A 27,983-nucleotide genomic window follows, 5' to 3' on the forward strand; every position below is an offset into this window, starting at 1 on the left:
TAGTAGAGGCGTACTTGAACGGGATTCAATCGTCCCCTTGACGGTTCTTTCATTTTACTGTGTCAAACAGTAAGCAATGGTGGTGTCGGAAAATTCCATTGATTTTCATCGAATTTTATGACATTTTTATGTTGTCAAGGGGATTTTCATCAATCCATCTACAAATGTGGAGGCTTGCTTCTTGTTCTACTTTAGTCACAGGCAAGAGCAGCCATGCTTTAATAGCTACAACTTTACACCACAATCACACATTGCTCCCCGTCAGTGAGGTTTTGTTTTTCCACGTTTACTTGTTTCCTCTTCAACCTTCACAGTTATCAAAACCTTTATTGCTTCTGTACCTTTTGCTACGGCAAAGTGATTTGTCATGATTTGAGAGGAAATTTCTCTCTCGCTGTGCTGTCAAGACTGTGCGGTCTGGAGCGGGTGCGTTCACACAGCAGAGGCTTCTGTTCATATTGCAGCCACTCTGTCAGTTTATGAAAGCAGCAGATATTTTACACACTTTTGGGACTTTGCACAGAAATGTGCAACTGCTGCTATTCAACACAGTCCTTCAAATTCTTAATATGAATCTTTGTATTTTCCTTTTATTGACCTGCTTAAACTTAATGAAGTGTCTAGCGGAGTGTATGTTTGTAAAAATAGTTGTGTTTTTTTTATCTGTGTTTTCTGTTATTTTGAGCTACAATATATGGCCCCATTTTTCATTTCCTCTATTGCAGTGTCGCTATCAGTTTGACTTTGAGATGATTTTCTTTTTTAAGCAGCGAACCTTACATACAAATGATGGTTTGCAACAACTTTTGAACCATAAAGAAGAACTAGCCTGCCTGAGAAACTCCAGAGAGCGTTGGCTGCTCATTTTAATTTTCACTTGCATTTCCAGAGCAGATGCTTGCTGACATGATCTACAATAGCAATAACAAGAGAGTTGGACAAGTGGAAACTGATTGCTTTTTCTTTTCATCTCTAGGGATTTAACCAGCGATCCACAGTTAAAAGAATATGCAAATTTAAAATAGCATTGTGAAACCCTTGTTTTGTTGTTTACAATATTTCTTAACCTTTGCTGTTCTCCCCGGGCTCATGACCTAAACGCTGCTGCTTTATTGATGCAGCTTAAGGGTTTCACCTCTAAAGGCCACAGCTTTCCCAAGACACAATGGATAGCTAACCTTTCAGCTGGACTCGATCTTTATAATGATTTTAGATTATCGACACTCATTTGGGGATGTGTTAATGAGTACACTGTGTTGTTTTCGTGTGAGGGAGTCGGGTGGGCTGTTAAAAGCTGAATCCGAACCCCTGTGTGTCAGTGCCAGCTCCAAGATGAATGACAAACTCAGTGACTAAAAAGGCTGCGTTGTTATAAATGTCTCACTGGGAGAACCATTCAAGTAGCCAATGCCACATGGAATACTACTTTTTTAGGCAGGCTGATTTTGGAAATGAATATACGTAAGCATGAACTTTGGTGTGGACAAAAGGGAATATGTGTACATAGTTTAGAGGGTATAATGAAAACAAAAATTGGCAAAACTGTGAAGCTTAACAAATTTGAAATCAACTTTTAAAGTTCCTGTAAAGTGAAAATGAATGTCTTCTGCATTAGTGTTTTTATTAACATCTACTGACAATCAATACCAGCGCTACAATCTGGAAAAATGTATGTATTCTCCAAATCCTAACAGTAAATATTGCCAGATGTTTGTTGTTCTCCATAATAGCGGACTGATTATCTTTGTCTTGAATAAAAATAAACCATTTGCTTTTATTTTGGAAAACAATTATGCACATTTTTTTAAATACATTTTACGACATTTTATGGCTCAAACCAGTAACTGAATCATAATTAATTTATATTTTCTGCACTGTTAATTTAAAATAATTTCCTGTTTTTGAATAAGAGGATGCATATTGAAACGTGTTTTTTAAAAACCTGACGCAACAAAATAATCAACAGATTAATCGATTAATTAAGATATCCACTTATAGCCTCTTATTACTGGACCATCATCCACTCAGTTGTTTTTTTTTGCATGCTGTGACAATGAGGCACTCTAAAGTTGCCATGCTAGCACACAACTGCTGTCCACAAGCTTGTTTCACGAGTATGTATTATTTCAGCAATTCCCGTCAGACGTGCATAATCTATTTAGAAAACTTTATATTGTCTTTTAATTACAGTATTATGAGCTCCTGCGGCGTCAACTTCTTAAGCTTATATACAGGATAATAAACGTGGAGGATGCTGGTATACAATGTGATCATCTATGACAGCACATTTGTAGTTGATTAATGTAATCAAGCTAATATGAATTATTACCGCAATGAAATGAGTCCTTTGGGAATTAAGTCTCGGCAGCTGTTGGAGTGGTGACAGTTTCAACTCCAAGTCACTTCTTGAACCCATCTTTTCCCCAAGAGGACAGCTTGCCGGAAAGCTTCCCTACATCTGTGATGGGATGCACAGCTGGGGAATTCACATCCACCTGTTCTGCCTGTGTTGTAGATTTACCTTGCCAAATCATGCCATGATTACACATAGACGTGTAAAGTTCTTCTCAGAAGAAATTGTATAACTGCATACATGTGGATTGTCATTGGGTAAAAGGGCTACAGTATGTGCAATAGCCCACTGTTTTTAAAAATAATTTCTGTACTTAAAATCCCTCAAGGGTAAATAAATATCACACTCTGCTGTATTGTATTTGTGTCGCACAATACGCAGAGAACCAGATCACAGGCATGCAAGGAAAGATGTCAGAAGGAATGGGGCATGCAAACAGTGCTGTATCACTTTTGGTGGGGGGTGCGCCGGGAGGGAGTAGGTGCCTTGTTGGCCGCGTAGTCAAGAAGCAGACTAGCATCTCGCCAACTTCTTGTTGCAAAAAAGAAATACAAATAAAATAAAAAAAACATAAAAAAGTGACCCTCCAGATGAGCTACTGCTTGTGTTACTAGTTATTTTGAAAAAGTAACTTAGTTACTTTAGTGATTAAAAAGTAACTTAGTTAAATTACTCTGTACTTGCCAAAAAAGTAACTAAATTAGATTACAAGTTACATTAATAGTGACTTTTACCCTGTTAAACATACAAATCACACCTGATTTTTCCCACTTAATCGGAAGTGTGTGATTAGTTAAATTATTCTCAATCTGACTTTATCCATTGCTATATTGATTTTCATTTGTATGTAGTGGACTTGATCAAACTGTCCTTTCCACTGGGATACAATTACTCGCAGACGTAGAGAATTACACTAATTGTTCTCAAAGCAGAAACACATGGGGGTGGTAAGATACCCAAAAGATTCTTATACAGAAACATTGAAGTCTAGTCCTAAAAAACAAATGATGTTAATTTCAAGCATCATAAGACCCAGTACAGTGTGTTCTAAACGTCTAATAGTGTACAATGAATAAATAATCATTTCTATGTTTTATTCATCCCTCAAAGGAACAAATCAGTTTAAACCCTTAGACTGTAAATGCATTACAGCATCCAATTACCGAACACTACAACATTTATCAAGGAAGAGATGACAACAACGTTGCGTTCCTGAGCAGTTTTCAGTTTCAAGTGTCCTTACTAAAGAGCCATTGTCGTGTTCAGGAGGCAATCTCCAGCGACTAGTCCAACCACCAATACGGTGGAAGTGTTTGGCCTCCAAGTGGACACAAACATCCTATGGTGCCCAAGTCCTTAGTGGCCTCATTTACAAACCATGAAGACAAATTTAATTTTGTGTAACTTATAACACCTTGTGGATTCCAACAGCCACCTCTCAACAATATGCAACACTTCAGATTTGCGCAGACGGAAAGCTCAATGTTTCATTTCTCCAAGCAGAGTGCAATTTATAAGCCCAATTGTTTAGAAAATAGATCAGATCTGGGCAGAAATAGAGGCAAATTGAGTCATGGAAAAAAGGTTTGCCAGTCAAGTAAGAAAACACTGTGTCCTCAAAATAAGTCCAAACTTAAATTGAGAGTATTGGAAGATCTAAAGTAGTCAATTCTTCTACTTACATTAGTAAGATTATCTGTAAACATCTGTAACTTTACTATTAACCAACCAATTTTCATCTTTCCATAGTTTTAAACTGCTCCTTAATAACCAAAATGACTTCAAACGTGTGTCTCTGTATGTGTAATGCAACTGAATGCCTATACATGCGGTTATAATATATTCACATGCAGCAGGCTAGATGATTCATTTGTGACCTGTCAACAGGCCAGTAGTCACGGGGCATTTGGTTATGGCCTCCCTAAATCTCAAGGGAGCACACTGACTGCCTATAAGGACTTAATTATTGATGCTAACTGCCCATAATGCTGCCAATGCTTAAATAATTACCTGCACTACACGGATAAACTCGTCAACCTCGGTGCCAATGTCACAGTTAAAACATAGACCAAGATGATGTTTTGTTAAGTGCACTTTTTAGTTCCGATACAAGAATTTCAATAAGCAACTAGGTCTACTAGTTTGTAGCCTTCCATTTTGAACGTGCATGTAATCAAAAATTAGTACCATACACTAAAAAAAAAAAAAATAACTATATTTTTTATTTTTCAATTATTTGACCCATTAATCAAAGCTAGCTGATATATGGTGAGGCCTTGGTTGAGGTCTGTGCTCTCGGACCGCTTCTTACTCGCATCTGTCCAACTATTACTTTACGTCTTGTCTACCACCAGCGACACACAAGACAGATCTGCTGGCGCAATGGGTTTAGGCCACCCCTCCGTTTGACACACTGATGAATGGTTAGCTGGGCACTGAGTCAGGCCTGTGACCCTGTCAGTCCCTTGCTGGACTGATTGGATTCTATTTGTCCCCACAGAGGCAAAGGCAGTGATTACCAACAGATAAACAGTGTTTTGCCACAACAACCTGCCTGAATCTTCTATAACAGGGGAGGAGATTGAGGGTGTAAGAAACTGGCACCTTTGAGAACATTGTAAGGCTGAATTGCTCTAACATTGTCACTCATTGTGTGACTTTGACTTATGAGGTGTTGTTTCTTTTCAATTTTATTCACCAGACTTCAAAACTTCCTAGGGCCGCCGTATTATTCTTGGATGTGAAACTCTTTAAAACAAATTTTTTATTAAAGTTTGACAAATTTATCGACAGTTTTACACAATTTTCTGGAATCATTTGATTTAAAGTATTGTTTTTTTTAAGCATTCAATTTCTTTGATTATCCAACAACAGAACGCTGGCAAAAGCTCCTCTCACTAGCACAATAAATACATATTTAAGTAAATTTATCATGTGATGTGAAACCAAAACCATCTAAAATGGAAATTATGACTCCATTTATCCCGAGTTAGGTTTGAGTGGCTGTAGCTCATATAGATGTAAGAGATAAGATTGTGAGAGCCTAATTTTGACATTTATCACTATAAACTTAATTCTCAACTCTGTTTTCTGAAGAAGAAAAAAATAATTTATACTCAACTAAAACAAAAAACTGTTTTTTTTGCAATCATGAAAACATTTGTTTTCATGTTCCTTGTCTTTATCCAGTCACGTGATGTAAAATTGGGGCCAATCAATGTTCAGATTGTTATATTTTTTTTACTTCAACAATGCTGCACTCTGATTGATTCATTTTGACCAATAAATTGCAATTCTCTTTTTCAATGTTCACATCTTTGCCCATGTCACTCAGGATCGCAAGTACAGATGTTGTGGTGAATTCTCCAGGCACGTTTGAATGGCCAAGCATGAACAGTATGCATCATGTCCACTAGGGCTGTAACGATAACGGCAATGTTGCAATATTAAGTTTGCCACAGTATCTTCGTTGTCATGTTACAATATTAAAAACGGCATATATAGGATGTTTTCCATTTGTGACGTTTCAGCGCCCTCTAGTGGTTGGTTTATTAGTGCAGTTAAATTTTAATTAGGCATGTTTTGGCCACCTACATTGAAAACCTATGCTAATCGACAGATGAAGGGGAACTTAACATGTTTGATTTCCTCCACAAATTTGTCACTGCTGTTTTTATGTACATAAACACAATATTTTGCTTTTTATTTCAACATGAGCTTTTTTTCACTAAAAGAGAAAATACTGGCATCAAAATTTGAAAAAATACAAACACCAGCTCTTAATTATTTAGAATTTTTAAGTATATGTTTATTGAATAACTTTTAGGGTTCATAAAATATTGGAGTTTTAAAATAAAATAAAATCTTAGTCAATAGACATCTTTGTTTTAAAAATCTAACAAAAAGTTCAGGGATCTCGCATGGGCAGTAACATGTCTTCAAAAATTAAACAAAAACTTAAGTAAATAGCTCCTTATTGTGTTCTACAGTAAATCAAGTTTTTTTAAATTGTACTTTTCTTGGTTTTAACTTCAAACAAAAATAAAAGGTGCAGAAAGTTCCCAGGTTCAGCAGCCTCTATGAAATTTACTAATTAGTTTCTGAAGTTTGTATTTCTTTCCCTAAACACTTTTTTAAAATTGATCTATTATTGGCCATATGATTCTTCAAAATGGCCGATGCCGATATTCGTCAAAATGCTGAATATCGGCGCCAATAATCGATCTATACCTAATCGTGAGTTTGGCCAACCTCCACACAATATTGTAAAAATGATCGCCTGTGATATTCGTGAGAATATCATATCGTAGCGTTTGTATATCGTTACATCCCTAATGTCCACTTGACATGTCTAATGTTTTGCTTTGTTTTCATTTCTGCTATTTAAGTATTTACAACATGTGTGACATTAGTTTGGCTTTGTCACTAGTTTCTTGAATACTAACTCTGCACACCAGCTGTATATGATGATGTTGTGGAGGTAGGTTAATGATGAAGAGGAATATGTTGTGTGCTGCTGAGGCGAAGACAAGGCCCGTTAACTTGGCCCTCTGACGAGTCCCAATGACAAGAGGCTTCACGGGCTATAAACCCAGAGGGATGAGGGCCAGTTGAAAATGGCCAGCAGTCTCAATTTTCTGCCAGACTGCCTCTCACCTTCCCTCATTTTTTTTCTTCTTGTCGTTATAGGTGCACGTGTTCTTCTCTTGTGTAGACCAGCTCCGTCCTCGCTGATTATCCCGACCTCCCCAGTAATTCAGATTTTCCGTTCGGCACGTTTTTTTTCCAAGCGTTGCTCTCTCTTTCGCTTCACTGCTTTGCTACCATACGACGCTGATCCTGCGTATTTTCAAACGTTACCCTTAAGGGTTGTATAATTGTTTGTGGAGTCTGCATTACGAGTCGAAGCTAAGTGGTGCATGATAGCAAATGTATGTGCTAACAAACAAGTGTGCCCGTCTTCTGACTGCACAGCCTGGCTAAGCCAACCAAGCAGAATGGAAGATTCATTATGGCTGCTGCTTGCATATCAGGTTGTAATTATCACTGCTGGCTTAGTCATTCTTTAATTGCCTCATGTAATTAGTTCAAATTTGGTGCTGAATGATGTCAGCTCGCTGAAGCAATTTGCTCCAAGGACGTATGACATACAGAAACACAAGCTTTGTGTGTGTTTCAATTTTGGGTGGAATAACATATGGTATATTGTCAGTTTATTCTATGCAAAATATTACTCCAATTTGTATGTCAGCAATACATTTTTAAAAACAATAATAAACTAGCATATTAATGTATATTAATACATGCGTGTACTTACTGGTTATAATGGACTTTATGCTCTAAGAGATATAATGCGAGAGCTGTACCAAGCATTCAGTTTCGATTGACACGATCATAGTGTTAAAATAATTGTTCATTACTGTGGTTTATTAGCAATAAAGTGGAAGTCAACCTTAAACAAATTTTTACGATATGATGTTCTTCTGTGCAGCCCCACTAGTCCAAATATGGTATTCTGGTTAGCATTGTGTTTGTTGAATATGAGTTATGAAGCAAAATCCAGCCATTTTAGCCATCTCAGGAGGCAGCCATTTTGTTGCTCAGGGCTCAGGCAACAACCAATCAGAGCTCACTAGATTTCTGAAGCTGCGCTGTGATTGGTTGTTACCTGAGACCGATGTCGTCTTCAGTCGACAGCAAGTGGCTAAATGGCCGTCCCCTGAGATGGATAAAAACGGCTGGATTTTGCTGCTCTACTCTGATTCCACACGCAATATTAACCAATTTACCATATCTAGACTAGTGGGGCTGCATAGAACATATTATTGCAAAAAATAAAAATAAAATGGGGCTTGACTTTCTCTTTAACCTATATTGTACTGCTTGCTTTTTTGGTAAACAAATGTCTGTCTGTCTGTTCTTTATTTATCCAGAAAATGCTCTTGTATTCAGTCACCGTAGATATATTCTGGTGTGCAATACATTAAAACATTTTTGACCTGTTCAACATACTGATGTTCACTCGTAAGCATTCTCGACGCAAATCCTTGTTCTCTGAAACTCCACAGACAAACAAACCAAAAATCTTTGCCATTCTCCAGTCTGTTGCCACCTCTGTCTATAACCTTTATTTTCTGATCAATTTTAGTGCCTACACCAAAGAGCGCCAAAGTGGTGTGAGAGCTGTCTGTGTAGTTGAGTGCGCCAGTAGAGAGAGTGTTAGGAGGATATGTCATAAGGCCTGGCTGACCTGAGAGTGTCTTGCAGCTGCCACTCAGGTGTGAACACTGACCAAACTTATGTGTTGATGTAATCAACCCGATCCCTTCATTGGTTTCAAATGAACTTGGTGATAAATTATGGAATCATGCTTAAAAATGATGTACATTCAAGGAGTTGCTTACTCACCTATTGTTCTGTTTCATTAGTGCGACTCCCGCTCACCTGTTGCCCCCCCCCCCCCCTCCACTTATATTATTGTTACATTCATATACAGTTCTTTTTTGTGCCAATGCACATGCATATTAATGTGTCACTCTGGCCTCTGTGCATGTACAAGAGGGAGTCTCATTGTTAAGTCCAGTGGTGACGTCGGCCTCATTAAGATTGATGAGGAGCGCCCAATGTCATGGCTGGGTTAGCATCCCATTGGCAAGCCAGGAACAGAGCTACCTTGCTGTCGAGCTCCTAGATCTGCAATGCCCCATGTAATTATCTGGTTGAACGTCAAATGAACAAGCTAATTTATTCACCTGAGTTATTTATGAGAGAAGGGCGGGGGTGTTGCATAATAATCTTCCCCACTTGCCCTTTTCAATAAGTGTTCCAAAGTGTTCCAGAGTGTTTCAAAATTATATACCAATGTTGATTGCGGGTATGTACAGCAGATGCATAGACTGCCTACATTTTACAGGAAAATGTAGTCAAATGTTTAAATTCTCTCTTCACCTGTACATGCACCTCCCTACAAAAAAAAAAGTAAGGTGTCAGTTGAGAGAATTGAACAATCGCTGCTGTCTTAAAATCCATTTGTAAAGCCTCAATAAGCTTTACACGGTTCATGACTGATTGACTCGAACAGAAATTCACAACTTCAATGATTCAAGGAGACATTCTTTTACTAAGTGCCAATGCAATGTGCAGTGAATTCCTTATGGAGGAGCAGGCGGAGTCTTCCAATGGGCGGAGGACGTGAGTGCAGGATTTTGATACATCTACATCAGGGTTCACCAAAGTGGTTAAAGGTAGCCTCCAAGGACCACATGAGTAGCCCACAGGCCTCTTTTTAAAATAGCACAAACGTGACGGGACAACATAACTTCCTTGGAAGGCTGTTTTATACGGAAGCGTGGAACTGACAACATTTTTGACTGCCGAGTATTTGCAAATACGTAAATGTGTATTTAAAAATGTTTGACTACTAAAGCGTATCAGATGTTGTAGTTTTAGTGTGTCAGCATACGAGTACAGACGTACGGCATCGGCGCCAATACTGGCATTGGGATCAATGCATTAACAGTTTTGAGTTTTAATTCTCAATATTCTACCTACAGTAATTGCTGGACTATAAGGCGCACCTGACTATAAGCCGTGCTAGCTAAATTTGTGGAATACTCGAGTTTGTTACACATATAAGCCGCACCCGACTGTAAGCGGCAGGTATTTTAATGTTACCGCACCGGGCTCCTGCTACTTTCTTTTCCATAATGAGGGTGCAAATTGTCTCGTTCTGTCTGTCCTACTGTATTTGGGCTCACCTGGTTTGTTTTGCTGTGCTTAACGCTCTCGCGCTTCCTTTACAGTGCGCCTCCTTGTGATCTGATGGATAAGTCGCACCTTTGTATTAGCCGGACGGTCAAATGCAAGTGAAAAAAGTAGCATCTTACAGTCCAGAAATTACTTTACCTAACCTTTGCTTTAATTACTTCTAGATCATGCCATTGGAATATATAATGAAGCTATATGTTTGGCAAAACATGCAAAGCTATATTGACTGAGGTTGTCTGTGGTTAACAATGGAGTGTATACAAAATGTGAACTTCAGTTTGAACAAAAAATTATTACAACTATTCTAAGTAAAACTGAATTGATGGCATCCTTGATTAAATCAGACAGCCAGATGGGAGGTTAACGAGAGCTTGTCCCAGCTGCAATGTTATGTTTTCATGGCAAATTACCAAAATAATTACAGAGGTGACTATTTGAAGGGCAAATGATCGTATTGACAAAGCATCCAACTATTTGCTTTTGGCTCTGCAAGCAAACCACTAACCTCTTCATTAAATTAATATCAGCACCATACACAATAGTGAGACCTGTACATGACATATGAATACTACACAGTAAACCTGCTGCAACAGTGAATAGAGTGTAACCTTGACTTACAAGTGCCTCAACATACACATTTTTCTAATTACAAGCCATGGCTTGGTGAAAAAAAGAAACAGTTGCACTTTCATGACTTTCTGCTTAGTGAACAAATCCAAAATGAGAAAGTAATTTAGTAGCAAGTAATTTAAAATTCCCTTTTATTAAATTATTAATAATAATTATTATTATTAATAAATTATTTTAATTAAATAAAAAAGTACGTTATTAAAAAAAAATTAACGAAACGTTATCTTGTGTTTATTAAGAGGTCATTTCAATTGGGAATATTGATTTTGACTTGATGGAACAAATTCAACTCATAAGTCAAGGTACCACTGTACCACCTTGCATTTCTGTCGGATTATCAGTGGGAGTTGTGACCCAGTATGAGAGAAAGCTTAGAAGGGAATTCTTAACACAAGTCTTGGCCTTCAGCTGTTTATATGTTGCACAGAGTTGGGAGAAAAATAATCACACAACTGGCATGACGTCTCAACATCTCTTTTTTTACGGTCCAAGTGCCTGTCCACTTTTAGTTATCTACACTATCTACAACTATATTTCTTAACACAAAATATTACAGATCAGAGAATTTTTCCGTTATTTGGGCAACTTCTTAAGATAATTCGTTTTAAATGGTGCAATTATTGAAGATGACAAATTGCACGCGAGGGGCCATCACATTCAATGATAACTGATTGATGTTAAAAGGTCAATCTGATGTGACTTCTTATGCGAGTTTCACTTTGATTAATACTTTCCAAGCCTTTTCAAGATTGCATAATTAACAACATTGAGTGGCAAGGCATGGTTCTGACATGTTTTAGAAGAGACAATATATGCAGACAAGTCCCAGCTAGCTCACAAATTCATTAGTGGGCATCTTCCAATTTGCAGTTGTCTGTTTTTTGACACTCACGGGTTCACCGACACCTCTCTGCCTACATGACACTATGGGAAAAGACCTTAAGTGAGAATTGATTCTCATCATTATTGGTCACAATCATGATGCTGCACTCGTACTGTACTTTTTTTTTTTTTCATCTTCATTTAACCTTTATTTAATCAGGTTGGTCCCATTGAGATCAAAAACCTCTGGAAAGGTCATGAATATTACCTCTTGCTTCTTTCTGTCTCAAGGATTATTTGTGTCTCTATTTGTTTCTTTAATTGTATTGTGTTTATGTAAACTGCATAAAAGAGCACTGATCTGAGTTCATTTGCGTTCCTGTTTGGCCGATGTGAGCCTGCTTATTTGGGCATGCTCCCAGGTGCCCTCATTCCATCGCAGTGGCTCATTTGAGATACCTGCTTAATTAGACTTTGTGCAGTTGAATACAACTCTGTTGTGTTTTCCGTGAACATTACTGACTGTGTTAATGGGTAATCTTCCATCCGTCCATGTCAGAATTAGGCCTCAAAGTGTTTTTATTTATAAAGCAGAAAATAAACTCTCATTGATGAGCCATTAGAGTTCTCTCAGCTTGTAACAAAGCAATGGATTGAAATAAACATGACCTCAGTGTGTCATGGCTACTTTTGTCACCAGATATGCACACAGCATAATAGTTGACAGGAAATTAGTGATGGGAAAATGAAGCTTCATGAAGCCTCATGGCGCACTTGTGATATTTTTTTACTCTTCTCTACATTATATAAATTTCCATTGAACTAGCCTTTATGTTTAAACCAAGAACACCATCTAGAAGAATAAAAAAATATCGCAAGTGCTCCATGAAGCTTCATTTTGCTATCACTACTGGAAATGTACCTTTATTGGCTGTCATGTGCAAATTTAACGCTTATAATTACCGTCTGACACTTTGGTTCATTGGACCAGGGTGATTGGAGCTCCTCTTAAGCATGTTGTGTGTATTTGCCTTTCCAATACAAAGTAGAAGGTGCAGCGTGGTCTGGAGCAGAAGTAAATGGTTCGAAGGAGATACATTGATTGATTTTGGCAACACACTTTTTAGACATGCAGGTCAGCACTGAAAATCAAATTATGTCAAATAGTAATCTGTTTTTTCAAAACACATTTTAATCTTATTATACCTTCTTAGCATGCCTCTTGGTCAAATGTCTGCAAGCCATCACTGCCACTTTTTATATTTAGGCTACTCAAGGTTTAAATTCTAACAATGTTTGCACCTCAACACGTCCTGTACCTGAACTTTGCACCTGGGAGTAAAAATATGTGTGTGCGTGCGCCGTGTTCGTGGAGATGCAGGTTATACTCGAGTTCCCTCGACAACCTCAGATCAATAGGTGATGGACGGGGCAGTTATCGATCACCACAGTGCATAGGGGCTAATTTATGCCACTGCTCCGTCGAACCCCACGCAACGGAGCCACCAGGGCGTGAAATTCAAATTATTATTACAGCCGGGCAATTCCATTATCTGGGGAAAGGATATGTCGCTGTGGCATATATTGGCTGTCTTCCTTTAGGGAAGGGAGAATGGAGGAGAGGAGATAATGTGGGGGGCAAGGCTCTGACCACGGATAGTGGGGGAAAATATTAACCCACTTTATCATTGTTGCCTCACTTTTCTACCCTTACGGCATCCTCCTGTCCCCACATGTAATTGGCAGAGCCTAAAAGAGCTGCACTTCCACTTTTGGGTTTTTGGGTCAGGTTAACCGGTGGTCCCCAAGCACATATTTTAAATGTGCAATTATACTTTTATGGTATTGTCATTTCTATATGACTAATTTGCATGAAACATTGTGAAGGGCATGAGCTCCAGAAGAACGCACATTTCTGATTTGTTGAATTTAATCACTCTTGTACATACAAATATTACTAATATAGAAATAATAGTCTACAAACAAATGTATTATATATGTTAAGTTAAATGCTTTCCATTTTCCAAATATGACTCCTCCGGCCTGAAGCAAAAAACATCCGTGCGCAGGTAATGACATAAATGTACACTAATTTATGTAATAACTTTTCATCACACACCATTTTTGTATGTAAATTTCAGTGCCATGTTCTTCAGGGGAGGGCGAATCGAGTGACTGAGCCCATTAAAGAGCTCAGCCTCTGCTCATTCAACCAGGGTTAATATGCATAGCCTTTCTTGCTTCAAGTGGCACCTGGGGAGAGCTAACTACAATTTATTGTTGAGCCCATACAGTCCGGGACATCTTGTGATATTATTGCTTCTGTCAGCGAGAGACCAAAGAAAGTATTCTTAATGTTCTGTAGCCAATTTATATATCAATCTAACCGCTTTGAAATGACCCATATTGGATGTACCTGTGCTGTGCTTACATTTACTGAAATACACAGCAGCACAAGAACGCAAATGGCAGTGACACCCAATAACAACTTAGATGGTCTGAACTAATTATTTAGGCTCAAAAAGCAGGCAACCTTGGCAAAACTCTACAAACTGTCATTTTGTTAATTTTTTTAATGGTTTATAATAAAAATTTTGAATCACCAGTACACTCCATTGCAACGCTGCAGATATGCGAGTCACCAAGTGTCATTTCCCCCCCCTGACGATCCATACAAGTTGAGCCACAGTACTTCTGAGCTCATGCTGTAGTTTTGATTCATAATTTTTTGGTGGACTTTTAAAGAAATCTGACTCAAAATGGTGGGCTACGGCCAATCTGCACAGTTACGCCACCCTTTTCACACTGCACTGCAAGTAATGTGACAATGCGAAATGGTCGCTTGCCAGCATGCCCATATTTGGAAGTGCTGATGTAGTAGCCTACTAGGAAGTAAAAACGGAGCAACGGCCCATTCTGTGATCCCTGCCCATCAACACATACACAATGAATGGGTTTGACGGCTGCTAAATGCATTGTGAAAAAAACATTACATTGCAGTCACATAGACAGTTTTCTGATATATTGTCATATACAACTGAAGGCGTAGTTCTAAAATATTAGATTCAGTGTATTTTACTCTGCTTCCGCTGCCATGACTTACTAGATATCCAAATGTGAGGGGTAAGAAAATCAAATCATATCATATCATATCATATCACTTAAAAAATGTCGAATAAAATGTGGGGTTTTTTTTGTCAGCAATTTGATGTGAAAATATTCTCGGATTTTCTCTTTTTGGTGAAATTTCATGATTTAATTCCCCCATCACTCCTATTTTGTAATATATGCATGATTCTTAATGACATCATATTTGTAATTTGGTGATCATCCAAACTCTGCTACATGCAATTTAGTATCTAATTATCTATTCTACTGTGGTCTCCCTGTAATTATGCCGTTTGTATGTTGTACAACAGATTATGAATTAATCTTTTGTAGAGAGTACACATACAGTATGCCATGGTGTGTGATGATTAGTAACATGTTCAACATCTCTACAGAGATGTGTTTGAACTGCAACTATTAATAATGACTTGCAACATGGACATTTATTTGCATGAAAAGGTATACAGTAATTGTTTCTAGGTTGCCAAAAACTTGGGATCGGCCATTCCTAAGTATTTTCCCTTGACGGTGTAAATGGGTTTGATGTCGATCTCTTTCTTGTGGTTTTCCTTTTCTTGTCTGCCAACTACAGAAACGTGTGTTAAAACAGCACTTTTTTTCCCCTTTTTTTTTTTTTTTACCTGGTGATTGATTCCCCTGTCTCATGGGCGTGAATGGGTTAAATATCAGTGGGACCTCTGTAACAGAGAGATTGGATTTAGCTGCTGCTGCCAAACTAAATGGGCAACCGGTCTGTCTGGGGGGAAAAAAAGATGAAAAGTAAAGCCAAATTGAGGGAAGGTAAGCAGGGAGTGAGAAAAAACAACAAAAAAAGCATATTAGCCCTCTGCCTTTCAACTGTCATGTTATTTTCTTGTTCGCTTTCAAATAAAATGTTGCCTTGCTCAAAATTGAGAATGCTTTGCATTGTTTACTACTGCTATGAAGAAATATTCTTGATTTATATTTTAATATATATTAACCGTATATAATACAACATAAAGCGTATTATGCTGTCTAGTTATAAAAATGTCTTTATATTTTGTAATACTGTATGTGCATTAAGCGGAGTGGTCAAGGTAAACATAAAAGAAACACACATTTGTCTATAAGTCTAACTGTATGTATCTTTCTTGTCTTGCAGGTAATGTGATGATCTCCCATCCATCTACATCAGTGATAACAACAGTGATAAGTAAAACACCGTACATTTTGGAGTACAGCATATTGGTAAATGTGCAAAGAGCAGAAAGTGTACATTCATGCAGGCCAAACAAACATACAGTATACAAATACAATACACATATTGTTCCTGCAGCATAATGTAATAACAGAACACTACAACATTTTTTGCTGAACTTGGACTATGTGTCACAAAAAATGCTTTAATTAAATTTATTTGCAAGCATTTTCAAACTGTGCAAGCGACTTCTCAATGACAACCACATTCATTTATTTGTACTTCAGCAAAAAGTGATTTTTAATCAGATTTACAAACAGTCGTCATGATGTGCAAATCCATTCGTGTTCTGTGGGTGGTGTGAGCAAATATTGAATTAGACCACTTCACATTTTTTGTATATGGAAGTGCCACAGAGTTGACAATTAACTGTCGGAGTAGGGGTGATGTGCATGTTGTCTTGTGTAATTGGTCAAATATGCTGAATGGTTTACTTGACCGTTACATTTATAAGCTATACAATATGTACTTTTTTAAAATTAATTTTTTATGTATTCTCTTTCCATTTACATTCATACACAGGTTGCACCATTACTAGGTCAGTACAGTCAGTGCATTCCCATTCTTTCAGAAAATAGGACGTCTGCTTGGAACCCAGTGAGAATGGGTTATGGTAGTATGACAGGTAGGTGCATGTTCAGTAAATAGACTAAGGTTGCTGACATGTAGGGTGATAAGGTTGAGCATCTCTCAGGATGAGCAGTGTTGGCAGCTGTTACTATCGTTGCAAGAGAAAAAAAATCAGGCCCCAGAGAGTATAAACCTCTGCCAAGGCTTAAACAATCGCATTTGAAATAAATTAGTGGGATGTTATGATATGGGTTTGAGTGGAGGACCCAAGTGCAGGAGAAGCAAGGCAGGGGTGCAAGATGTGCTAAAAAATAATAATAATAAAGTATTTACCCCCAAAAACAAAATGGCAAACAGGACGCGCAGAATGAAAATTACTAAATTAACAGACCAAAAATCTTATAATAGTAAATGGAGTGCATGCATATTGTGCTTTGTGTACACCATATGTTGTCCAAGCCTCATATTTACTTTTTTGAAAACATATCAAAGTGTATCAAAGACTATATGCGGCCGCCACACGAATGCCGCCACATCAAACTATGGAAAGGAAGCAAGTTATTTTAAACTTTAAAATGAATTAAAGTTTAAAATAACTTGCTTTAACCTCCAGGATCCCTTGCTGTGGACTGGCCAACGGCAGAATCTAGGGTTGTTTTTTTTTCTCGCTTTTGGTAATGTTTTAAATCCATCCGAGTTGTGTCTGTCATACTGCTAGCTAGCGCTAAGCTAGCCTAGGGTGGTTTGCCTCTCCTCCAAACATTCATTTCAAACATTCCTGTGACACAAGTACACACGACAATATGCTATGATTCATTATCACTCAAATCTGAAAATTCGGATTCAGCATTTGTTTCTCTCTAATCACTAGTTCTAGATTAACTCATCCACTGTCATTGACGGCTATAGACGTAAAAAAATAATTTGAACTATTTTTATTAGTTTAAAAAAAAATCCACTTTTGCTAACAAAACCTAGAAAACATTTTTTATTGCAAAATTTAGAACAGATATAAAATGTGGGATTAATCGTTAGTTAACTAGTGAAGTCGTGATTAATTACAATTAAAAAAAATAATCGCCTGATGGGGCATAAAAATAAGGACCGTTTAATCATAATTAATCACATGATAATTTTATATCTGTTATTAATGTACAATAAAAAAAAAGGTTTTCATAAAAAATTAAATTAAATGAAAAATTGTTAAATAGAAATAGTTCACATGAATTTTTTATGTCTATAGTCGTCAATGGCAGTGAATGAGTTAATAGAGTCCGAAACAGTCCACTTGCCTGCTCATTTATAACAGTGACCTGACCTGATCACACTTAGCCTCCTTTGACATTACGCAGACCTTTTACAGGTTTTCTTATGTCTGAATTAGATTCTCTGGCTAATGTCTAGATAAGTTGCGGTTACATGATAAAATAAAAAAGGGCTACCGTGACTGGTTATAGGCTTTCCACTTTATGAAGTAGCAGAGTCGTGCTCACAGCCTAAAGATTTTGTAATAATGATTCTCTCCACTTTTTAAATTTTAATTGTATTTTATTTATTTTTTTATATAATTGTATTTATATTATTACTGCAAATGTACAATGGCGTATTTGGGCCACGTAAAATATATATATTTTTTAGAGGGCGGGGGCAATATTCTTAGAAAAAAAATCAGTTTTTTATTTAATTTTTATAAAGTGGCAAATTTGTGAGTTTTTTTTTTGCACCAGCCCTCTAAAAAAATATATATTTATATGAGGCCCTAATACGCCGTCGTACAAATGTAGCATTTTCCTTGACATTTTAGAAATAATCTACAAAAATGTGTGAGAATACTTTTTGGAGACAGACAGAAAATTGAGACATTATCCCCTTATCCCCAAGACCAACTTGATGAAGTTTTTGTCTGTCTTCAGCAGTGTGTATTTACTCGCGTGCGTGTGTGTTTCGGCAATTCCCACCACTGCACTTCATAAAGATGTCAACACACGAGCACACACACCTTCCATTATGTTGTTTACTGTTGGCATGGTTATCTGGCACTTGTCCAGCAGACCTTGCAGTCTTATTTGTCTGGCTGTGTGTGCGCCGAGTGTGTGTGCCCATCCCTACATGCACTTGTCTCTCTTTTTAAATAGACTTCTCCAGCCAAAGCAGCTAAGAATAAGATAATAATAACAAGATCTGAGTGTTTTACATCCTGGAAAAATGGCAACGCTAACTCAATCATTGAAAGTTGGTTTTACTGAATTTACTCTTTATAGTCATCTGAAATTTAAAATGCACTGCAGTAGATGTTTAAACATTGCGGTGGCCTCGATGTGTGCACTTGGGCGTGCGTTGACTAAATTCACCTCTTAATCTGCTGAACACGGGGAGAATTTTATAGTGAGTGACTTAATGTTGACATTAAGCAGGAGCAAGAGGCTGCCTTTAAGTTAAAGTGGCAACACAGAGCGTTGTAAGCATATGTTTACAACCTCACTGAGGTTTTAGCTTAGCAGTTCCCTCACACATACTTAAATGCTGTTGTCTTGTTTTGATGGCTATTCCTGCTGAGACTTGACTGATAATAACAATATTTGTTCATATCTGTTCATACCATCTGTTCATTGAAACGTGCACTTGCACACTACTTTAGATATCAAAAATGGCTGATCATCACAAACACACACACAAACACCTTTCCTAACCCACCTCAATAGACTTCTCATTCATTAAACTCATTCACTGCCATTGACGGCTAGAGACGTCAAAAATTTATTTGAACTATTTCTATTAGTTAAAAAAAAAGTCCACTTTTGTTAACAAGAGTATGAAAACCTAGATTTTTTTATTGTATATTTAGAGCAGATATAAAATGTGTGATTCATTGTGAGTTAACTAGTGAAATCATGCGATTAATTATGATAAAAAATTGTAATCGCCTGACGCCCCAAATTTTTAATAATGTGTTCTTTTTTTTTTCATTCACTGCCATTGACGGCTATAAACGTAAAAAATTCAATTAAACTATTTCTATTAGTTTAACATTTTTTTCCACTTTTGTTAACAAGAGTATGAAAACCTAGATTTTTTTTATTGTACATTTAGAACAGATATAAAATTTGTGATTAATCGTGAGTTAACTATTGAAATCATGCGATTAATTACAATTAAAAAATGTAATCGCCTGTCGCCCCTAATTTTGAATAATCTTTTTTTTTTTTTTTTTAATTTATGACAGTTAATGAGTTAACGAAGATCTGTCATTCACAAGCGAGAAGGTGAAAGGCAGATGTCACGAGCCTTGAGGAGCCAGTTGCATCCCTGCCTGGACTTAATGTGAATGGGGGCAGGACAAAATCAAAGAAATGGCAGTCACACATCTCTAAACCGGATGAAAACACTCTGGGGAAAAATAAGCAGCACGCTTCTCACACGCAAGCATGCTGTTTATTTGACGTGTCAAATGCTTTAATGCAAATGATTAATGAATAGTTTCAAATAAAATACTGTAGTGCACAAACGTATGTATAAAATGTTTTATGGTCAAATAAAATATAAAATAGGCAGTGTTTAGAGTCACATTATTATTTTAGGACAAATTGTCATACTAGCGTAAAACTAAAAATAATGGAAGTAAAAACAAAAAAATCTAATATACAGATTCCCATTCTTTTCCTCAAACATTCTCCTTCCCTCAACACCCGAGCAATAAAAACCAAAGAAGAGTAAATCCTTTGACGCTGGCTGCACTGAGCTCTTGTGAGGTATGCTGAGGTTTTGTGTGGCATCATGCATGACATGGCTGCAGTTCAAATTCTCAACTTTTGTGCCAGCTCTACTTTTCTCAGAAATGTTGGATTAATTTACAATGACTAAATATGCACTACAGTTATGACTAATACGTTCTTCATCTTCTCTTTTTTTGCAGCGAATAATGTAATTTCTCAAGAATAGCACACACTCATAGTTGGCGTAAAAGATGTGTTTCTTTTTTCTTGTTTAAGCACGTTTCCTTGTTCCTCGCCCCAATGCATTTTGGGACATCTAATTTTGAGACCATTTTGAGTCGTGATGAGCTGCAAAAATTCTGTCATATATATACATTTGTTAAATTAGACATTACGTATCATATTGGAATAAAAGTAAAGTCCATCTTTTTGTTTATTCACATTCTCGTGCTGAATACCACTCTCATTTTTATTTTTGATTTTTTTAGCAAATGCATATGTTATTGTCGAGAAAATGTAATCATTTGCTCTCATTGCAGTTCTGAGATTTTGTCACACAAAGGTAAAAGACTGATTTTTTAAAATAAATTCCCATCTCGCTTTGGTTTATCACTCCCGCTTTTTCCTTTTGATCTTGCACTGTTTAGCGTGAGCTGTTGTGAATTTAGCTTTGGTCCCGTTAGTCTGTTGTGAGTGTTTCCACTTCAAAATAATGACTCTTCGACTGGAAATTAATTAGCTGGCAGACCATCTGAACACTTTGACCCATTCATTTTTTACGAGACCTGCCCAAGAGCAGGTCGGCCAAGCATTAAAACATTCCGTGCTACTTGAAAAGAAAAGAAAAAAAAAAGAACGATATGAGCCAATTTTGTGATCTAAGAATCCCTTACAGGGTTTGTTTATTGGCAATATTTCCAGGGCATCAAATATAATCAATGTTTGTGTTGGAGGTACTGTTTTTTGCAGCATGTTACATACACATGTATTTTTTTCTATTTACGGTTGTATGTTTACGGTTCCAATACCTCGACTAATCTTATGTTGTTTTATGATTATGAAGTTGTGTCCTGGCGTGGGTTCTGTTCACCGGCTAATGGTGCTAAATCAGGCCATACTTGAATAGTACTAGCTATTTTCTTTGTGAGTTGGAACACTGCCAGAGTGTGACATATTGTGGAGTGGAGACTAAGGTAAAGAAACTGTTATATCTCGCCGCCATTACTACACATAAGTCACTGACCTGCTGTGAAGAGAAACAATCTTTTGTTGAAGATTACACTATAACTAGAAAGGACATTCTTTTCTGTTCACGTTAAAATATATTAACATGGCCTATACCAACAATGACATGAATATTTAGCAGCTACAGATTTTACAAATTTGATCTCTGTTTTCACTCAGGAAATTGTCATGGTTATATTTCAAACTGTATGACTTCTGGGACATTTAAGGTTCTATCTTCTATTTAGGGATTTAACGATAACGGTGATATCGTGGTATCGCGATATTAAAACTGCCACAATATTGTTGTCACGTCACGATATCAAAGGCAGCACAGCTGTTAAAAAAAGTCAGGTTGATTTCCCTTTGTGCAGTTCTAGCACCCTCTGGTGGCTAGGTTTTTAGTTAAGTTTAATTTTTACTCTTATGGTCAGATGAAGGAGAACGTAATATGCTTGTGAACCGAGTCAATATGAGGAGGAACTTAATTTGAGCGTACATTAGCAAGTAAGTGCCTTTAATTTAGTGTTATTAGAGATTGTAGGTTCTTTATATGCATTGCTATTATTTACAAGAGCACAATATATATATATATATATATATATTATTATTTTTTTTTTTGTATGAGCTTATTATTTTACAATTGTATGGCCCTTTTTTATATCACCAACCTCCCCACAATATCTTGATAATTATTGTATTGTGACCTTCATATCGTGATAATATCGTATCGTGATCTTTGGATATCGTTGCATCCTTACTTCTAACCTACAATAACATTAACTCTGCAGTTTAATTAAACCAGTTCAGCCCAAAATCCAATTAGCCAACATGAGAAGGTTTGCTAGCTGGTATCAGGTCAAGCTTTTATTTATTTTTTGATCAAGTTACTTCCATGGTTTAGTAAATAAATAAATAAACCTTGCTGCATATGAGCAAAAGACAAATGAACCACATTTGAACCAGCTGCACAATTCAAACAATTTACCAGCCCAAGCGGGGCGGTCTTTTTTTCTAGCATGTTTTTTTACAAGGATAAATCTGTTTGGAAGCAACAAATGATAGACAGTCGAACCGACCAAGGCCATGTGGATAGTGCCTCTCAAATGTGCTGTCTTGTCTGATGGAGTACAGGGAAAAAGAAGAGGTAGCCTATGGAACTGGCGACTTTATTCCAAATTGGTTTCAACAGGAAATACTAAAAGAAATTAGATGTAGAGGTACACATGACAAAAAAAAAAAGCCTTTCACACCTGTTGACATGTACAGTAGTAGCGAATGCCATTGCTTTGTCCCCCGTAAATGGGGAGCAATGGATGATAATTTGATTAAAAATGGCCTCCAAAAACGATTACACACAGGGCTTATATATTTCATGTGAGCTGACACGTGTTCACAAGATTTTGCATGCACAGTATGTACAATACACATAGAATGTCCAAGGATGGCTTGATTGAGTGCAGTGGTTGTAATGCAAGGGATGAGAGAAGACATGAATACTCGCCTGCAGTCATCAAACATGATGCATGTTGCTGTGATGTGGAGGGACGATAACCCCACAACAGGGAGGTTGGACAAGAGCACTGACGTTCATTTGTCTATTTGACTAACTTCCCTGTATAAATGAAAGGCTTGGGGGTGCGATGGTATTGTCTGACATGATATTACCATAAGCTGCTTTGTCTGGAAGGGATAGTGGATGTAAATATATTGCTTCTTTAAAAACAGCTAGGCAAGGCAATCATTGGACAACAATTTCAGTTTACATTGGAATTAATTTGGATTAAAAAAAAACACACACAAAATAACATACAGAAAGGATATCCGAAATTTGGTTGATTTTTTTATTTTATTTTTATTATTCCTTTAATTTGCGTGCAGCAAACTGAGATATGAGTACTTTTTAAAAGTACATTTTAAGTTATTTAAAAAGGGACAGTACATATTGTTAATGGCGTTTTTGTAAGTTTGCTGTCAAATGAAATGTGAATTTCGTTGCTGTACATGATTCATCAATTAATAGACAAAATAACCGACAGATTAATTGTTTACTAAAAATCAGCGTTATTTGTAGCCATTCTAGGCCCTATTTTAAATTAGTACAGTACGTGGCCAATACTCGACCAGCCACATTATCATCATCTTTTGAAAACAATTCCAATTCCGTTTCAAAAAACTGTATTTGTTCTATTTTGAGGTAGGTAGCTTATATAAAATAAAATGTGTCATATGTAGTTGATGTTACTTGTCCGATCCAATTATACATGTGTTTTATCCATTTAATGGATTCAATTCTCTTTGACAGATAAAAACTCCTGTTGATTTTAAATTACATTTAAAATGCTGTAGATGGCTCAAGTGAAAGATCTTATTAGTTTAATTTGTCAACAGTGTATGAAAATATCACAATGCTGTTATCTGTGACAGTTGTGTAGTTGAATTGTTATTATTTAAAGATCAAGTCAGTCCAGATTTCGTTTTAGCTGCTTCAGACGGTGTCATAAGTGAGGTGCTTTTTGAAGTAGCAGATTAAAAGGATTTACCACTTGAATTCCTTCTCGTTCGGGATGCTCCTGGGTGTTGTCTGAAAAAAAAGAAAGAAAGAAGGGAAGCTAATAGCTCCTCGCTTTTGCTCTCATCCTCCACTTGTCCATCTTACTGATGGAGCCTCAATAACCCCCCTCCGACCCCGTAACTAGAACCTGATATGATCCAGATTTATTTTGCCAAGGTACATCTGCACATTTCGGTTCCAGTTAAATAGCAGCGTGTCGAAGAAAACAAAATACCTGAAAGCTATCCGCATAATTAAACTGGATAACTATTGTCTATGTTGATGATGGTGTTATGATAGCATGCCAGTGAAGGTTAAAAGGCTGTGTAAGGTTAGACAGAGAGAAGAGTTTCGTGCTTAATCTGTTGAAGGTGGAATTAAATGAGTCATTGATATTCCGCTCCACCGCTATGAAATGCATTAAAACCTCGTTCATAATCTCTCTGTCATCATTATCTATTTTCTTATCACATAAAGCAAACGAGGCTTAGGCAACCTTGGAAAAATGAAGGCTGATCCTGTTATTCAATTTTCCCCAGAATCGCAGAAGGGGAATTCTTGACAACCCGAGCATGCATTCTTGTATGTAGCTCATCCATGAAGACGGAAGAAATTTGGTTAAAATGAAGGCCTTGAATTGCATTAAAAACAAAGAATACTAGAGGCATTACAATCGTCAATACAATTGATGTAAAAACATTGTTGTTCATGCTTTATTTTACATGCTTTATTTGGCCTAGAGTCCACGGATTGCTTCATGTTCCAAATTCCAAATTATCCCTCCAATATTAACCACAAAACTCTAATGCCATCTAGTGGCAGAAAATTACCTCATCCCAAATCTAAGACTCAATGTTTCACACTCCTTTTGAATGTCCATCCATCCATCCATCCATTTTCTGTACCGCTTGTCCTCACAAGGGTCGCGGGGGTTGCTGGAGCCTATCCCAGCTGGTTTCGGGCAGTAGGCGGGGTACACCCTGAACTGGTTGCCAGCCAATCGCAGGGCACACAGTGACGAACAACCATACTCACAATCACACCTATAGACAATTTGGAGTGTCCAATTCACCTGCCATGCATGTTTTTGGAATGTGGGAGGAAACCGGAGTACCCGGAGAAAACCCACGCAAGCACGGGGAGAACATGCAAACTCCACCCAGGAAGGCTGAAGCCTGGACTTGATCTCACAACCTTTGCACTGGGAGACGGACGTGCTAACCAGTCAGCCACCGTGCCGCTCCTTTTGAATGTGTTGTTTATTATTTATTTTTAACTTCAAATACCTTTATGACTTACTTACTCTAAAATGACTGTATCAATAAACTAAAAGATGCAACCACATTTGTATTTGGTAACCATATTTGTTCACTTTTATGTAACTAGCAAGAGTATGAACATCTTGAAAACATATTTTATTGTGCATTTAGCACAGATATAATAAACTCTGGAAATCATGCCATGAATAACAATAAAAAATGTACGTGACTGACAGCCCAACAGTATAATTGCATCAAAAACGGCATTAAAAAGCATTAAATTAGAGTTGCTGGTAACTGCAAAAACCCTGGTATAACTGCTGTATTTCACATGAGGATTTATCCAAACTCTTCATGCTCATGGGATAATCTGTCTGTGTAGGTAAATGCAGACGCTACATACTGGTCTGCCTCGCCCAGTCCAGACAAAATGAACAATGCTTGGCACTGATCCAGTTGAGACGATGCCAAAGTGCCCTGTCTCTGTGTTTGGGCATATGCGGCAAATCTAACAGAGGTAGCATCAAGTTGGAAATGCTTGCTGGGTGTGTATGATTTGATATAATATCAGTTGATATTTTCCACAATGAGGTACATTCATTTTTTGGACCATTGTTTTTTCTTCTTTTTTTTTCTTATAGGATAATCTGTTTTTCTGAATCTGTCTGAAGGTGATTCCCATTTTTATTCAGTCCAACAAGTGCCATTTGTCTATCCACCTATGCAAATTCTAGCAGAGTCATTTAGAATCAGAGATAGAAAGTTCATGCATCATTGAGATCTTTGATTTCCCTCTGCTACTTGCCTTAAAAAGACTCAGTCAGTGTCACTTACTGACACTTAATTTTTGCTAACTTCTGTTAGATGATAAATTATTTTTATGAACTATTATTTATAACAGTTCAGGTCTACTTAGTAAGGGGTCTCAATGCACACATAATACATCTACGGTTAACGAAACCAAACTTAGCAAGGTCAATGTTTGCTAAAGTTCACTGAGCCAAGGCGTCCATTTTACAAAACTGTCACGACACACAAACAAACTAAAGGGCCACAAAACATATGAATAAAGTTAAAGATCTAATCTCAATTTATATCAATTGACTTCAAAGAAATATGGACATGGTTTACTTACATGACATCATGACCTATTCTGTTGTATGAATAACAACAGATGGTTGCATAGGTTAATTTGATCTTTTTCCATCTAATGGAATAATATTTTCTGACACAAAATGATTCTGACAAACAGATAAAGGTATATTTGCAAGTGATAAATTATTTTTTGGGGACAAATTAAATTACATTTAATAACGCTGGGGAATGAATTGGGGGAAAAAAGGCTGTTGAGTTAGACTTTAATGCAGACTAAAACAAAAATTGGCATGCTCATTTGAAAATGGAAGGTTTTTTTTCTAGCACGTCAAGTTTTTTTCTCCACAGCTTACTCTCCAGATCAGCAAAATTTCACTGATTAGCTGCATTAAGACTGTAGTAAGAAGAGCTGATTATGTTTGGACTCACGTACAGCTACAACTTGTTTGTGCAGTCACAATTTAAGAAAACGGGGATCTAACGCTCCAAAAATTGATCTGATAGAAAAAAAACTGAGATCGTCTCTGGATTTTGGATTCTAAATGTTGGACAGAGGTTGGTTAGGGTTATCAATTAATGATGATCTCTTAGTGGATGATCAGCAAGCTGAAGGCCAAACAATTGCTTCGTATAATAATAATAATTATTATTTAATTCGATTTTGTCCAAGTGAATGTGAAATAACTTTTTTTTTAATTGCACTCCATGTGATGCAAGTGGTACTCAGCATGGTGTCTTCCTGATCAAGCTATTTCCTTACCTCAGCAAGATTAGGCATGCCAGCAAAGCAGGCAAGTGTGAGCCAACTGAGAGTTGGACTTTAGTAGAGGGGATGAAAAAAACAAAAAAAACGTTTTGCCCCAAGCAGACAGGCAGCTGCTGTCTATGTCTGCATACAGTAAACGTCTAATGATACTTGGACATTGGCCCATTACTAATTCCCTCTGTGCTCAGTTTGTTCTCAGACCTTCACTACAAGTTTACTTTTGGCTACCAGGTATATGTATTTGTATGCTTTTATTACAATCAAGGGAATTAGATCAGGCATTCCTTTAGAATATTATTTGCAGACAAAATGTTCACAAACTCATTCACTCCTAGCCATTTTCACTGAAGCAACCCCCTTCGCTCCCGGGTGTTTTACTGGATTTTGACTGATTTTGCAAGGTCCACAGAATATTCTGTTCTATTGCTGTAAAAACATACCAAAAGAAAGATTCTCTTCTTTCATCGGGAAAAACAAGTATATTTATATCTGTTTCTGTTTTGCAGCAATTAACATTTGAATATAGCTAAGTTTCATCATTATTCACAAACCTGTTGAAAACACTGCCAAAAAGAGTTTGTTGCAACATGGCCCTGGTTGATCTCTTATACTCTGCTAGCAATTTTTTGTAATAATTACCATTGCCTTAAGCGACCTCTTCATGTCAGAGGCTGTATCAAAACCTGTATGCTCTAGCATAAAAAAAAAAAGACAAATGTATTTGGGAGTGAAGGAGAAAGTATTAAAAAACGTACTTATACATTTTTGGATTTGAATGAGTTAGACCTTGTTATCTCAACAAAAGTGCCTGTTTGTACACAACAAATACAGCTTGTGCTGCCACCATTAGAACATTCCAGCAGTGGTCCCACACGCGTTTGC

General features: G+C 37.1%; 1 protein-coding gene across 4 annotated transcripts in view; it reads left to right on the forward strand.

Annotated features, from left to right (window-relative positions):
• erbb4b (erb-b2 receptor tyrosine kinase 4b) overlaps window positions 1-27,983 on the forward strand; it is a 196,819-nt gene that overhangs the window by 34,765 nt on the left and 134,071 nt on the right. Inside the window, exon 2 of one of the 4 annotated variants that reach the window (XM_086090658.1) lies at window positions 15,825-15,910. The exons of the other annotated variants lie outside the window; for them this stretch is intronic. The gene's annotated coding sequence lies outside the window, so the exon portion shown is untranslated. The remainder of the gene's footprint in view (window positions 1-15,824; window positions 15,911-27,983) is intronic. 4 annotated transcript variants of the gene reach the window in all.

This window comes from Leptonotus elevatus, chromosome 12, assembly GCF_054856555.1.
Source record: "Leptonotus elevatus isolate MCC_2025b chromosome 12, RoL_Lele_1.0, whole genome shotgun sequence".
Taxonomy (NCBI): domain Eukaryota; kingdom Metazoa; phylum Chordata; class Actinopteri; order Syngnathiformes; family Syngnathidae; genus Leptonotus; species Leptonotus elevatus.